General features: G+C 43.5%; 1 long non-coding RNA gene across 1 annotated transcript in view; it reads left to right on the top strand.

Annotated features, from left to right (window-relative positions):
* Window positions 1–14,979, top strand: part of LOC114548420 (uncharacterized) — a 142,908-nt gene that overhangs the window by 5,477 nt on the left and 122,452 nt on the right. Inside the window, exon 2 of the long non-coding RNA XR_003691356.1 lies at window positions 9,544–9,639. This is a non-coding gene — a long non-coding RNA (uncharacterized LOC114548420). The remainder of the gene's footprint in view (window positions 1–9,543; window positions 9,640–14,979) is intronic.

The raw sequence follows: 14,979 nt of genomic DNA, 5'->3' as shown, positions 1-14,979 counted from the left end.
GGTGCACTATACATTTACATTTTTTATACATTAAGATTATATCTTTTAAACACATTTCTACCACAAATGACCCATTGAATACGATAATCGAAAAAACTGGAACCGAGCTGATAACAAAAAGAACCGACGAACCATGAAACAATTAATTACAAATACACTACATTTGGTTTTTTTAAACAGTCAACACAGGTGACATCTCTTCTTTTGACACAATTGCCACAGACGGGTTTGCAGCATGTGCTGCAGGTGTCTTTTGACTTGTTCTGATTGCAGCTCCTCCTGACCTGGCACTGCCTGCATTTTTGTGCCTGTTGCGGTGTTAGCTGTAGCTGACCAGGACCGTGTGCTGCTGCCCTTTTCCCCTACATAAACTCGGCTCTCAGCTCTTCTGCCAACTGCAGCAAAAACTTCCTTCTTGAAATCTTGCTGCTGGTGCACTCCTTGTATAGGACGTGCGTTTATTCCAGCCAGATGGGGAGGCAACTCACGTTTGGCTTTGCCAAGGGTGCCAACCAGGCTGGTCTTTTTGGCCTGTAAGGCAGTGGCCAGTTTTAGGGAGGTGAAGAAATTATCAGTGGTAATGTTTCTTCCCTTCCCCAGAAATGGCTCCGCCAGTTTCAGCACCACACTCTCTCCCACGAGCTGACCTTTGCTCCGCGTCTCCTCTTTACCCAGATACGGAACCCCATTCAGCATATATTTGGACTGCACATCCGCAGCCAGCCAAAATTTGATGCGGAATTTATCAGGCTTGTTCCCATGTACTGAATGAATTGGCACCGGGCCTTGGTGGGGAACAGCTGCTCATCAATCGTGATGTCGGCGCCTGAATTGTAACAAGCTATGCTGTTCTCCACAAACTTGTTCCAGGTTGCCGACACCAGGGCAAACTTGTCATCCTGCAGATGAATGCGTCTGGTTTCTTTCTCATCAAACCGCAGGAATTTCATGATCTCTCTAAATCGGTTTCTGGACATTGTTTCTGTAAAAAAAGGGCAAGCCCCATTTTTCTGACCAGACTGTCACACATCGATGTTTTGCACCCTGTGCCCCGCGGACATACAGCAGGGCTATAAAGGCTTTTAGTTCAGCCACTGTCAGGTCCCAGGAGCTGTCACCATGGCGCGCCGATGGGCCTCAGCCACAGTGCGGTCCCTGATTTGCTTCAGCATGCCATTATCGAAGAGACACACAAAGGCCGTGAGCGCATCTTCAATGTTTCGCTTTGCGTGCGCTGTGAGGCCAGCAGCTTCCATCAGGACGTTTTGGCTCTGCTTTCTCCCTGGACGTTCAGTGAGCTGAAGCACCGTCCACGACGTCCCATCCTTCCACATTTCCACAGCCGCCTCCGGCCATGATGACTCAGGCGGGCTGTATTCAGTGCCCTCTAGGGGTAGGCCTAGGCCTACTGGTTTCGGGAAGGTCAAAAACAACAATAACTAATAATAATAATAATAATAATAATAATAATAATAATAATAATGGCCTACAATTACAAATAAGACCAGAATAGCTATGCAGGAGAACTCATCGGGAACATCAGCCGTGACCTGCTCACCGGGAACATCAGCTGTGACTGGCTCACCGGGAACATCAGCCGTGATCGGCTCAACGCCGTCAAAGGGACCATCAAGTGTAACCGGACCCGAAGGCATAGGTGAAAGTCGTCGCCTCTTTTTCTGCTGTTGGCCTACAGACTCACTCTCTGATGAGGATAAAGTGTTGGACCTGTCATTCACCCAGGAATGATCGCTGTCACTTTCCTCCTCCGACTCCAATAGCGCCCCGGCATCAGAATCATCACTTCCCATGTTCTGAAGCATCTCCAAGGCCATTTCAACAGTCATATTCATTCGGTCATTCATTCTGGACATTTAACTACAAACTTGTTTCTAAATAGGCTATAAAAAGCAGTGTCCGGCTACTGTAAACAAATAGGCTGCCGGTAAATACAAAAAGGCTAGGTGACGCTAGTGACATTTCTCTAACAGATACAATGATAGTTACGAAGCGACCAAGATGCATCTTCAACCGCGCAAAAAATTACATAAAGATAGCCGCGAAAACCCTTGCGGTCAATATGACCGTTTTTGGCCAAAATAGGTTAAATTGATCATATTTTCTTTGCCTTTTGTGTAATTTATTTTAAAAACATTTTAAATGAAAATACAGACACTTTTAGTAAAAGTCAGGTACCAGCAGGATTGAATTTAGAAATTGCACTTTATAAAATCCAAAATGGTCAAAATGACCGTCATGGCAGTTCTAGTGTCAATACTTTGGCTTGTGACAGTGATACCCGGTTTATCTCACGATACATCCAATGTTACCGTATGCAACACTTGAAATGCAAAGATGCATCTGTAATGTATTCTCTTATTGTAAATTAATGATTTTCTGTCTGAGGAGAACATCCATCGTGACTATATGACCTCTCTGTAATGCTAACTCAGTAATACAGTGGGCAACACAGCACCGTAAAGAAAAGACTTTTATGACAGCAGGTGTGGTAAAAACACTACCGTTTTATCCAAAGGGGCCACTAGAATCAACACAAACTGAAAGTTACATTAGCCACTTTTAAGAGTCTCAACAACCTCTACTTTAGTCATTTTGCATCACACTGGTCATTTTGTGGTTGTTTTGTGTCTCTTTGTAGTCAGTTAGCATCTCTAAGATTTGCATTTATTTCTAGTCTCTTAGCATCTTTTTTTGTGGATGGCTTGCATTCATTTTTAGTCATTCAGCATCTTTTGATGGTGGGTTTGCAGTTTGGCACCTATTTTAGTCGTTTTGCATGTCTTTCGCATCTATTTTAAGTCCTTGCACATTTGTGGTGTTAATGCATCTACTTTTAGTCATTTTGCATCTCTTTGTGGTCATTTTATGGGTCTTTGCATCTCTTTGTAGTCAATTTGCATCTCTGTGATGGTTTTGCATCTCCTAGTTGTTTTGCATCTATTTGTTATATATATATATAATATAAAATTTTGAGGGGGGGGGAGATCTATTTTAAGACTCTGCATCTTTTTGTGGTGGTTTTGCATCTATTTCTATTCCTTTTGCATCTATTCATAGTCATTTTGTTTCATCTTGTAGTCATTTTGTGTATCATTTACCATCTCTTTGAGATCGTTTTGTGTTTATTTTGCTACGTTTTGTGAATCCGGACCCCTGACAATTTTGGCACTTGTGCGTATTAGTTGAAGGGCCATTGCACATGTTATGATTTGCAGTCCCTGTATGTACTTGTATAGATCTGTTTGGCCATCTCTGCTGCGTTGGTGTTGTCCCACCCAGGGAAGAAAAGCCATCAAGTGTAGGCAGTGATAAGGCAAAGGTGTGTGTGTGTGTGTGTGTGTGTGTGTGTGTGTGTGTGTGTGTGTGTGTGCCCGTGCCCGTGCCCGTGCCCGCACAGGGTGTGTGTGATGCGTCAGTGCAGTAGTACTGGGATAGTAGTGCCTGTAGTTTAGCAGCTTAGTAGTTACTGCATGCTGCTGCTTCTGCTTGCTACATTCTGCTTACAGCTACTGCCACAGACTAACCCTTGTGCAAGGGCAAAAAGAGGAGCAGAGTGCGTAAGTCTCTTCCTGTCGGTACATAGCCTCTCCACCACCAAGACTCCTACAGTGCCTCCTCGTGGCCACACACGGTAACTGGGCCAGCGCGGACCCAGGCTGAACTGTAGGGGATCTCGGAGCAGCAGTGGGCCCCAGAGGCGCGGTGTGCAGGCCCACCAAGTAGTGGAACATGCCCTGGCACCCGCCAACCACTGCCCCAGCTATGGGTAAATAGTCCCACTGCCTTGTGGAGTAGTCTACAGAGGCAAAGGCTAAGGGAGCACACCTTGAAAAGAAGACAAGTCCTCAACGGCGGAACAGGCAGAGGATGATGGCTGACCTAAGTGGAGCATCACAACGGCTGGGAAGGGGGATGAAGGTTGCAGCAGTGCTGGGTCCCCAGTCGTCGTGGTCTTCATGCCACTGGATTCTGACCCAGACCTGCCAAGGACATGGTGGGAGTGTGGTCTGCGCACCCACACCCTCACCCAAATCCTTACCTATGCGCAAGCTCCTTGCTCCTCCCCCCTCCCCCTCCCTTCCTCACCAAGTCCTGTGGCAATGTGGAATGGTGGTGTGCACAGGCCAAAGATGTGGCTGGGAGTGTCTAACCAAACATGCACACAGGCGGCAATGGAGTGATGGTCGCTAGGATTGCGGGATGGAGCAGCACGTCTTTTTGGCAGCTTCCATTGTTACTGAGCAGCCCCACACTGCTCACCCCTGTGATGGGGAAGGACCTGTGTTCCAAAAATTGTCTGCTTCCCACACTCCGGACGGTAAGCCGCAACCGTCGGAGCATCCCCCCCCTTTGCGGTCGAAAAACCAAATAAAAAAAATAAGCCAAACATTGCTTCGTGGAATGTTCGCACACTGCTGGACTTGGTCGTAACGCTTGACGGGCGCCACCGTAGGACAGCACTGGTGGCCCTGGAGCTCACAAGATACAACATCGACATAGCAGCTCTCAGCGAGCCCAGACTACACGGGGAGGACTCCCTGACAGAGGTCGGTGCTGGGTACACCTTCTTCTGGAAGGGGGTCCCCGAAGGCACTCGCCGTAACCATGGAGTTGGCTTTGCTGTGAAGTCTAAACTGCTGCAGCAGATTCAGGAATCCCCCATCGGCATCAATGAAAGACTGATGACATGGCGCATCCCCTGGCAAAGGGATGCTTTGCCACTCTCATTAGTACATACGCTCCAACTCTTGATGCCGAGTACAACATCAAAGAGGATTTCTACAGAGCTCTTGATGCCATCCTGCAGAAAACCCCGGTTACGGACAGGCTCCTAATCATGGCAGATTTCAATGCCAGAGTGGGTATGGAGCACCTGGTGTGGAGTAAAGTCATTGGCCGGCATGGTGTGGGGAAAATGAACCCCAACGGGCTCAGACTCCTCTCCCTCTGTGCAGAGCACCAGCTGGTCATCACTAACACCATATTCTAGATGAAGAACTGGCTTAAGACCACCTGGCAGCACCCCCGCTCAAAACATTGGCACCTCCTTGACTATGTGATTGTCCGTCAAAAGGACAGACAAGATGTCCTCACCACCCGTGTTATGCGTGGAGCTGAGTGCTGGACTGACCACCTTATGGTCAGATCCAAACTACTCATGAGTATTCAACCCCATGGCCCGAGGACCGCTCCGAACAAAACGCTCAACTGTATAGTGCTGAATAGCCTCACCACCAAAGACAACCTGCGACTGCTCCTTGCTGAAAACCTCAAAAAGCTCCCAGAGGAAACAACTGACTGGCCAGCTCTGCACCTGGCTATTCACAGTGCAGCCTCAGAGGCGCATGGCCAATCAAAGAAATGTCACCAGGACTGGTTTGATGGCAACTCAGCTGAGATACAGTTACTCCTAAAAGCCAAGCATGAGGCCCACAAAGCTCTCCTGTCCTGCCCTGGATCTCCCACCCTTAAAACCACCTTTACTGCTGCAAGAACCGAAACCCAGCGAGCCCTCCGGACTATGGAGGACACCTGGTGGGTGCAAAAGGAGCGTGAAATCCAGAACCTGGCAGACTGCAATAACACTCGAGGCTTTTATGATGCCATAAAAGCATTGTACGGCCCCAGGAAGCGGGCCATCGCCCCAGTCTGATCAGTTGACCGGTCCATGCTCTTTAAGGCCCGCCACGAGATTCTTTCCCGTTGGGCCAATCATTTTGAGAGTCTCTTCAACCACACCAACCCTGTCAACCCACATATTCCGAGCACATCTCTGAAGCTGTGCTTCTGGAAACACAGTGTGGCTTCCGGAAGACCAGATCCACAACAGACATGGTTTTTGTCTTGAGGCAGTTGCAGGAGAAGAGCCAAGAACATCATAAAGACCTCTATATAGCCTTCATCGACCTCAGCAAAGCTTTCGACTCCATCAACCGTAAACTGCTCTGGAAACACCTCTCCAAACTTGGGGTACCACCTAAGTTTCTCAACATCCTACAGCAGTTACATGACGGGATGCAAGCCAGAGTGCTCACGGGAGAACTCCAGTCAGAGTTTTTCGAAGTAAACGTTGGGGTGAAGCAACGCTGTGTCTTGGCTCCGGTGCTCTTTAACATCCTCCTCTCTGCCATCACCTGCCTCTTCCACCGTGTCATGGGACATGACGACGGCGTCCACGTGGAATACCGACTTGACGGAAGTCTTTTCAACATCAGTCGGCTCCAGGCCCACACAAAGACAAAGACCCGCCAAATCTGTGAGCTTCAGTATGCTGATGACTGTGCCGTCTTACCTCACAGCCCGGACTCTATGCAGCACGCTCTTAACACAATATCCAGTCTGTACCAATCCTTTGGCCTACAGGTAAACGCTAAAAAAACCGAGGTCATGTCCCATCTCACTATCCCCGCCCCCACACCCCCCAGTTTTCACATAAATGGTGTTCCACTTAAAACAGTGGACCACTTTACTTACCTCGGCTCCACTTTGTCCTCATGTTGCTCCTCATGAATCCCCCATACAGACATTCTCAGCAACACTGACCAAATTGTATGGAAGCAGCGGTGGCCAAAAAACATCTGCGCTGGATAGGGCACACCATACGCATGCCTGAACACCGCCTGCCCCGTCAAGTCCTCTACAGTCAACTAATGGGCGCTAAACGCTCCACCGGAGGGAAAAAGCGACGTTTTACGGACTACACCAGGGACCTCCTAAAGCGAGCGAACATCCCTCCCACGCAGCTTGAATCTCTGACACTTGATAGATCAGCCTGGCAGGTTACCTGTGCTAGAGTAGTCTCTCACATACACCAAATCAGCCAAGACCGCCGAACCGAGAGGCGCATCCAGAGACACCAGCGGGCGGCTGGTACCCCCCTGGCATCTGGTTTCCCCTGCTCCATCTGCGGACGAGTGTGCGGCTCAAGGATCGGACTCTACGCCCACGAGAAGTGGACCAGCGAACACAATGTCGCTGAACACACCCCCCCCCCCCCCCCCCCACCCCTAGAGCAAGTGTCATCATTGAACACGATGGACAGCTAAGAAGGAATGTGTACGTGTACATTCTTTGATTAGTCAGTCAGACATAGCTGCTCGTACATGGTATGGTCAGCCATTTATTAGCTTTTACTTCACACACACAAACCAGAGAGACCGATTGAGATAAAGAAACAGATAGGATATCCAATTTGCCCTGCTGTCAGTCATCACTGATTTATCTGAGAGGGGAACAAATGCTCTCTGCTCGCTTGTAATTCAAAAGAAGATTAAGGAGAATAGACCTGCATAAAAACACCGGAGAGCTAGTAGGAAATCCTGACGATTATAAAGATACCAGACATTGACAACAAATAGAAGAAAGATGCACAGGGCAGTCTGTCACCAATTATGCTCTTTTGGATTTGTTATCATAATGAATCGAAAATGGCAGCTAACAGTGTGCCGGTGTTGAACATGTTTGAACACATTTCTCATTAAACAGAAAAGAAGAAAAACACATAAAAGCGAAATGTGCACTCATAAGCAAAATTGGGTCATTCATTTGAAATGAGCGGTCTTATTTTGCGGTACAGAGAGGGAGGCACAGATCCCCCACCATCACCGGCCTTTTCACAGAAGGCATTTTGATATTGCACAGGTGCAAGAAAAGCTCAGGTGTGAATAATGAAATTGGCAGAACATGGCTGAATTGCATTCAGCTGCTTCAGTGTAAGGGATATGGTATTCACTTGTGCATGCTGGGGTCATACTCATGACTTGGAAATTGGATTTGACAGAGCCATTGTTCATGTTCTTTTCCTGCCTTTAACAAGTCAAGATGTCTTCTGTAGTGTAAAAAAACAAAAAAGATCATTGAATGTATTATTGGGAGTTTCTGAGGTTAAGAAGAACCTCTGAGACTCTCTACAAGGCCTGTTTTTTTGTTTTTGTTTTTTTTAAATGACTTTTTTAATTTAATTTTTTGATATAAGGCAGTGATTCCCAATCAGGGGTACTTGCATCCCAGGGGGTAATTCTGCTGTTGCCAGGGGCTACTTGAAAGAATCGATCTAATATCATTTGTTTCAATTATAATTTGATTAAAAATTTTTAAAAAAAACCCTGCACACAGCAGTTTAAACAGGAAGCAGAAAGTACTCGCCAAAGCAGATCAAATAGCTAAAATAAATGGATAAACAGTACAAGAATACAGTCAAAGGTATCTCTGTTTTTGCATGTTTGCTCTTGATTTCTTTTGTAACTGTATGCATGTAATCCTGTACTTTTAATGCAATGTTGATGTGGTATGTACATGGGTATGGTGTGGCAATTTGCAGTATTTAAATGAGGGCATATCAGAATTAGAGATACTGTTCTGTCATGTAAATGATCAATCACCCACTTCACAGAAGATGTGTGCTGTGTCATCACAGCTGGGCTCACACCCTCAACATAGTGTGTGGATACGTTGTTGTCTTTTAAGTACTGACCGTGGCCATTTAACACCGGGAAACTGCTACGTTCAAATGATCATCCATATTTGAGTTTGTTTTGTAGTCGATGTAACCCATGGTTAGGTTGTCTTCATCATTGAGAGTTAACTTGTGATTTCATTTGAATCTGATGTACGGTCTTCCTATTTTGGGTACTGATTTAACCCAACAATTTAACTGTTGGCTAGGTGTCCTGTAACGAACACCTGTCAATTAAAAGCATTTCATAACTATTTAGAACGGAACATTACAGTCTAAATTTTTTTTGCAGTCAAATAATCACATCAAAGACAAGAAACCGAGCAGAATATACAACATTGCATTCATCCAACATGTCGGTAGCAGCAGGTCCACCAATAGGTAACCCAGGCAAGAGCAGCTAAGCACATACAAGTTGCCAAATGTAAGCATATACAAATTTAAATACATATCATATACGTATCACCAATGATTTCCCAAATTGATTCAATTTCAATTAGGTTAGGGAAATTTCAGTTACAATACAAATTGTGTTTGGATATTAAAGAGATTCTCAGAACCTTAATGCTGTAAATTGTACAAGCAAGAAACAACCCTCAAATCTTTTTTTTTTTTTTTTTTTTTTTTTTTAAATAATGCTTCAGGTTTATGTTTACATTTACCAATTGACCAAAGGCGTATATAAAAATTGATTTCGGCATTTTATTAATCGACATCAGATCACTCAAACAAAGCTTGATTTTGATTGGAGAATCCATTTAAATTTTAAAAAAAAAATTTTTAAACCCGGCCCTACCTAAAGCCAAGTGTCATTTTCAGTCAGCCGTGTGACATTAGGGCTGTCTACACAGCAGAATTGCTTTTTGTCAACAATTTTCAATTCCAATAAGGAGAACCATGGCACTTAAAGTGGCAGCTCCCTTCGGAGTTGTGCTATGCGCTTCAAATTCTAATTATCTGAACTTTAACCCTGTTTCCTGCTCACCTTGCACATCTTCCCACATCATGGCCATCTAAGAACCTTAGGGGGCTTTCCTTGCACCTAATTGTTTATTTCTGTCCTCCAGCCTGTGACCTGGAATTAAAATAAAGGACCGCCGGCATCCAGGATATTCCAAACCCTTAAGTGGGTCATGAAGGAGACGAGGAGAGAAGCATCCTATGTAAGTTTCTATTTTTTTTTTTTTTTTTTTTTTTTTTTTTTGTGTGATCTGAATCTCTTTACTGATTGGTCAGCTGATCTGATTAAGTAAAATGCCAGGCTTAACAGTAGAACTGTAATATTGACATTAATATTGTGGTTCTGTAGATTAGGAGAGAAAGAAAGAAGGGATAAAAAAGCCTTGACAAAATTGTAGTGTTTTTATGATGTATTCCAGTAACATTACTGAATGATGAATACATCATAAAAACACTCTACAATTTTGTCAAGGCTTTTTTCTCCCTAATTTCCTTTCTGTTCAAAGTGCATATTTGCTCATTCAGGGGGAAAAACGGTATTCAAATATTTGCCTCACTATAGGTTCCTTTTCAGCCCGAGCATTAAAACGGACAAAGTAACTGCACCTGCAGCCTTTCACAAACACATTGCAGATTTTATTCAGAGCATTTTTGCTAATGTTATTGCTTGTTCATACTTTGTACATATTTTATGTTCCTACTCAAACCCCCCCCCCACACTCCTGAAAAAGGAGTCTGCTCTGATTGGTCAGGGTTTTCAGGTTTTCCGCATCTGTGCTCTTGGAGTCTTTGCAAAGTCTGCACCGTCCGTCTTTGCACCTGGGGGACAAACTGTAACGGAGTAGGCCTAGAGCAGCACTTTCTACAGTGAAAATCCCCAATAAAAGCTTCTAAACCAATATTACACAACCGGTTACAGCAAGAATGTGATCCGAAACTGGGGAGAAAATAACATCTATGGCCAAGATTGCAGCTTTTCATGACGTTGGCATGTAGTGGTGTACAGTGCTCAGCATAAGTGAATACACCCATGCTAAAGTTGACTAAAAGAGGAATACAAAATTAAAATAGCCCCACATCATCACATAACCCTTCACCATACCTAGAAATTGGCATGGTTTTATGTCGGTTACCCTAATAGCTGGTTTGATTTGCATTAAGAGATGATTTTATGGAAAGTACCCCATGTCAATAATGTCAACTTTATCAGGATGCATAGTATCCTGGATCCATGAAATAACTGGCCTTTAAAAATAAAAATCTGCCTGCCTCTATGGGAATTTAACATAGGGGTGTACTTACTTATGCCCCCTGTATTTTAGGGAAGAACATTTATTTATTTACATTATTCATTCACATTCACGTAAGCTTTAACAGAGAGTAGAAACAGTTGGAAGCAAAGTGTTAAGAACGTCTCCCTGTAGCGCTGTCTTAGGTGTCTCACAGTTGGGACATTGCAATGTATTGCCCTGGCCACATCTGCTGTCCTCATGCCTCCTTGCACCATGCCTAAGGCACGTTCATGCAGATTAGCAGTGTTTTTCAGAGTCAGTGGAAAGGTCTCTTTACTTTCCTAATTTTCTTTTAACTTTGTGACCTTAATTGCCTACTGCCCTTAAGCTGTTATTGTCTTTTCGACCGTTCAACAGGTGCATGTTCATTAATTGTTTATGGTTCATTATACAAGCATGGAAAAAAATGTTTAAGCCATTTACAATGAAGATCTCTAAAGTTATTTTGATTTTTACAAAAGTATCTTTAAAAATGCATTGACCTGAAAAAGGGGCGTTTTGAGTTTATAGTATGTTCAATATGAACATCCAACAGTGTAACATTATGACAGAAAATAAGGAAAAGCATAATACTAACCACTAACTGAAGTGAAGGGAGGTTTAGGGTCAACGGTTCGTCAGAAAGGAACACCGGGAGCACAGCCAGTGTTTCAGACGAGATGTATGGCATGACGATCTGAGAGATGACATTTGCTTTACACTCCATTAAAATGGAGTCATGTGGAGAAACCGACCTTACAACTTTGACAGTTAGCACTTTAGCTTCCACCAGCTCAGATTCACTCGGATATTAAAAGTGTCATGGAGAGTGGAGGTATGAGTGCAAGTGTAGGAAAGAAAGTCACAGAACATGTTTACGGAATGCATCAAAGACCACAGTGTCTGACACCTAGGTGCTGCTGTGCTGAAACTAAACAAGAATGACAAAAACGGTATGTGCAGCCGGAGATGGAAAATATTGTTGCATCTTCTGACATGACAATGGAGCCTAGTAAACCTTATATTATGCATACAACAATAGAGCTCAACAGTGTGGTTCCGGAGGTGAAATACCCCATTTATTTTCTCCATAGGTATATTGATTAGTAGCCATTATGTCTAAACCATCCAAGGTAGACTGACCACCAGCTCCAATGTTGTGAAACTATGGTTTATGCTCCTGTAGAAGCCAGAAGTCGGTATGGAGAACCTTGTTTTAAGAAAAACATGTTTTATTCACGATGTCATGGAGAAGTAATACAATATGGTGACGTCTCTGATTGGTGAAGCTCACTGTAACCATGGAAATGTTTATCCAACCCATAAACGTCTAGAGCGAGCTGCTACCATTGAAGTCTATTATCGTTTCTGTACACAGTCTTGAACCTTTGCCGTTTTTCAAAATGTTATTTTGCACCAAATCAAATGTTTATGGTCATAATTCATCTCTGAGCTAGTTGGCTTGGTTCCAGGCTTAATACTCTTTAAGTAAGCATTTCATAAAATGCCAATGGAGTAATTAAATGGGGAAAATCACTTTTGGACACTGTTGAGCTCTACGGCAGGGGTCTTCAATGTTTTTTAAACCAAGGACACCTTAACTGAAAGAGAGATGGAGCAGGGACCCCCTACTACTTGTGTTGTATACAATTAAGTCGCATATTAAACTGCCTACAAAAGTGTATAGGGTGGCCTAAAGCCTTTATACACACCTTTTTTTTTTTTTTTTTGCATATCTAATATGCTATTAAAATAATAATTATTGGTAGGACTTTATATATCACCTTTTAGTGTTAAACATACCTGTGGCACAGTGAATCCTTATTAACTGTATCTGTGGATGGGTACATAAATGACAACCTTACTCTGATAGGCCAGTAAGCAGAGGGGATTTATATTTATATATTTGCTAATAATATGTTGGATTCTTGTTAAGACATTTTTAATTTTTGAAAAAACTTTCAAAAATTAACAATAATTTGGAGGCCCCCCCTGCAGTGACTCGGAGGAACCACAAGGGGTCCCGGACCCCCTGTTGAAGATCTCTGCTCTACGGGATATATATTTGACCATAGTCGTTTCACCGCACAGCACAAATGGCCACTAGCTGTGGGGCTCAATAATACTGTATGCCAAAAGATTGACTGACCTACTGGTTTAAAGAAATTCATTAAATGTAATTGTCTTTTACCAGTTTCGTCTTTGTTGCTGAAGGTCTCCTAATTCAAATCTTAGTAGCGCATGCACGCGTGCACACAACTCACATGATTCAGGAGTGACCTGCGTTATTGACGTCTCTCTCGCTCTTCAAAAATTTTAAAAGCATAAAAAATTGGCAAACAAGCGATTTTAGCGTCACTTTAATGGGAAATAGCAAAATGACAGAACAGATAACATTGAATGTTACACAGAATGTTTTTACAGATTTTGAAGGTGCAAATTAGGCCCTGGATCAGAATAACAAGATTGGGATAGAACTGTCTGTACTGGGTCTTTGTTGTAGCATACAGGTGCAACTTGAAGACAGTCTAAACTAACATTCCCATCCAGTGGAGCTGTTATATAGAGGGAGTAATAAAGGAATGGTACGCCGTAGTGTAGGCTGGACTGTGGTCTAGCGATGAGCTGATCAATAATTTTTGACACATTATGCATGTGATAAAAGACCCAGGATTACAACTTGGAAAATGCATTATTCATATTACCCTTATCCTTATAATATTAATAACAATAATAATCTAATAATGTGGCCATGCTGTACAGTATGAATTGCATTTACACCTGACTGAAAACCAATCACAGTGCGAGTCACACTTCGGATCGCAATGTGTTCCGTGTGCATTCACACCTTGCATTAACATGCGTCTTTTCCTTTTCGAGATAAGATATCCAGCTACATATGGCATGCTAACGGCATAATGGCTCACTGGGTGTGACTAATGAACTGGCAACAGAAGATACCAAAACAACAAATTATTTGAAACATCTCACTGTTCAAGCATAATCAGGGGTAATGCTAATTGGGAGGAAATTAATTAGGTGATTGGTTGACCAAGGAGCTTTTTACATTCTATAAAAAGGCCTGTATACTGTCCTATCCAACAGGCAGTTCCTATGTGTGTTTCTGTTCACTTTGATGATGCACAGATAGACCTCAAAGGGGGCTTGAGCACCTGCTGCTTGGCCTCCCACAGAGAGTGCGCACAGCCTGCCTTGCTGAACGGATATATTGATTGAATCAAAATATCAGGTCAGGTCATTTTTATAGCTCACCCGTTTTAATTACATCCAGACTTAAGGTTCTGCATGATTAAGAACTTTTTGCTTTGAGTGACAGGTGGCTGCCGTCAGGCTGTTCTCATTAAACCAGTTGTACCATTCTATAGCTATGAACTGTAATTTGTATGTATTCCACTTATATATCGCTGTACGCACCGCATTGACTGCTGTTGTTTAAGTACAATCTGGTTAGCGTAGGGAGGAGATCGGGGTGGATGAATGGGAGGTAAAACACAGGGGTAGCAGAGTTCACGTTCCGTGGAAAACGCAAGACTTTCACCAATGAAACGCGTGCTTGTGTCTTGGGCTTGTTTTTATTTTAAACAACTCTTTTTTTCTAACTCTTAACTAGTCTTTTTGGTGCCAAAACTTAACTGTTGTTGCCGCATGGCGCTCAATTTTTGACTGCTAAATTCAACTGCCACAGCCCCTGAAAGGACCGTCACCTCGTGGTGCCCTGTAGCCGGCTCAAAGTCCCCTTTTGTCGGCTAAACTCAACTGCAACAGCCTCTGAAACAAGCTGCACCAAACGGGAACCGGTAACTGGCTCAAAGTAATTTTTTTTTCTTGACTAAATTTAACTGTCATGTGACGACCGGTTATCATGTGGTGACTAGTCGTCACGGCATCAGCCGGCGGTCAGCCTCCATCAACCTCTTTGCCCATTTTTGGATTAGCTGACGTCAGGCACTGCCAAAATTAGTATTAGTTCCGGGCATATTTAATTATCTCCTAAGAAATGCCTTTTATGAATTTGGGCCCCTGCCCTCCTAACATCCTCTGCCTGAATTTGATCTCACACCTAATGGATGAGTCAATCTGTTTTCTCACTTTACAGCTTTCTACTGTTTTAATGTTTCTTCTGCACTTCTATCTGCTCACATAAGTGACACTTATTGTAACAAAATTACTTTTTCTGATTATGAATCTTATTAACTGTGGGGTTACTGGTTATGGATGTGTACATGCATTTAAGTTTAAATCTACAATCTT

The sequence above is a fragment of the Perca flavescens genome, chromosome 21 (assembly GCF_004354835.1).
Source record: "Perca flavescens isolate YP-PL-M2 chromosome 21, PFLA_1.0, whole genome shotgun sequence".
Taxonomy (NCBI): domain Eukaryota; kingdom Metazoa; phylum Chordata; class Actinopteri; order Perciformes; family Percidae; genus Perca; species Perca flavescens.
Note: the sequence above shows the minus strand (reverse complement) of the source record. Positions and strands in the feature narration are given on the sequence as shown.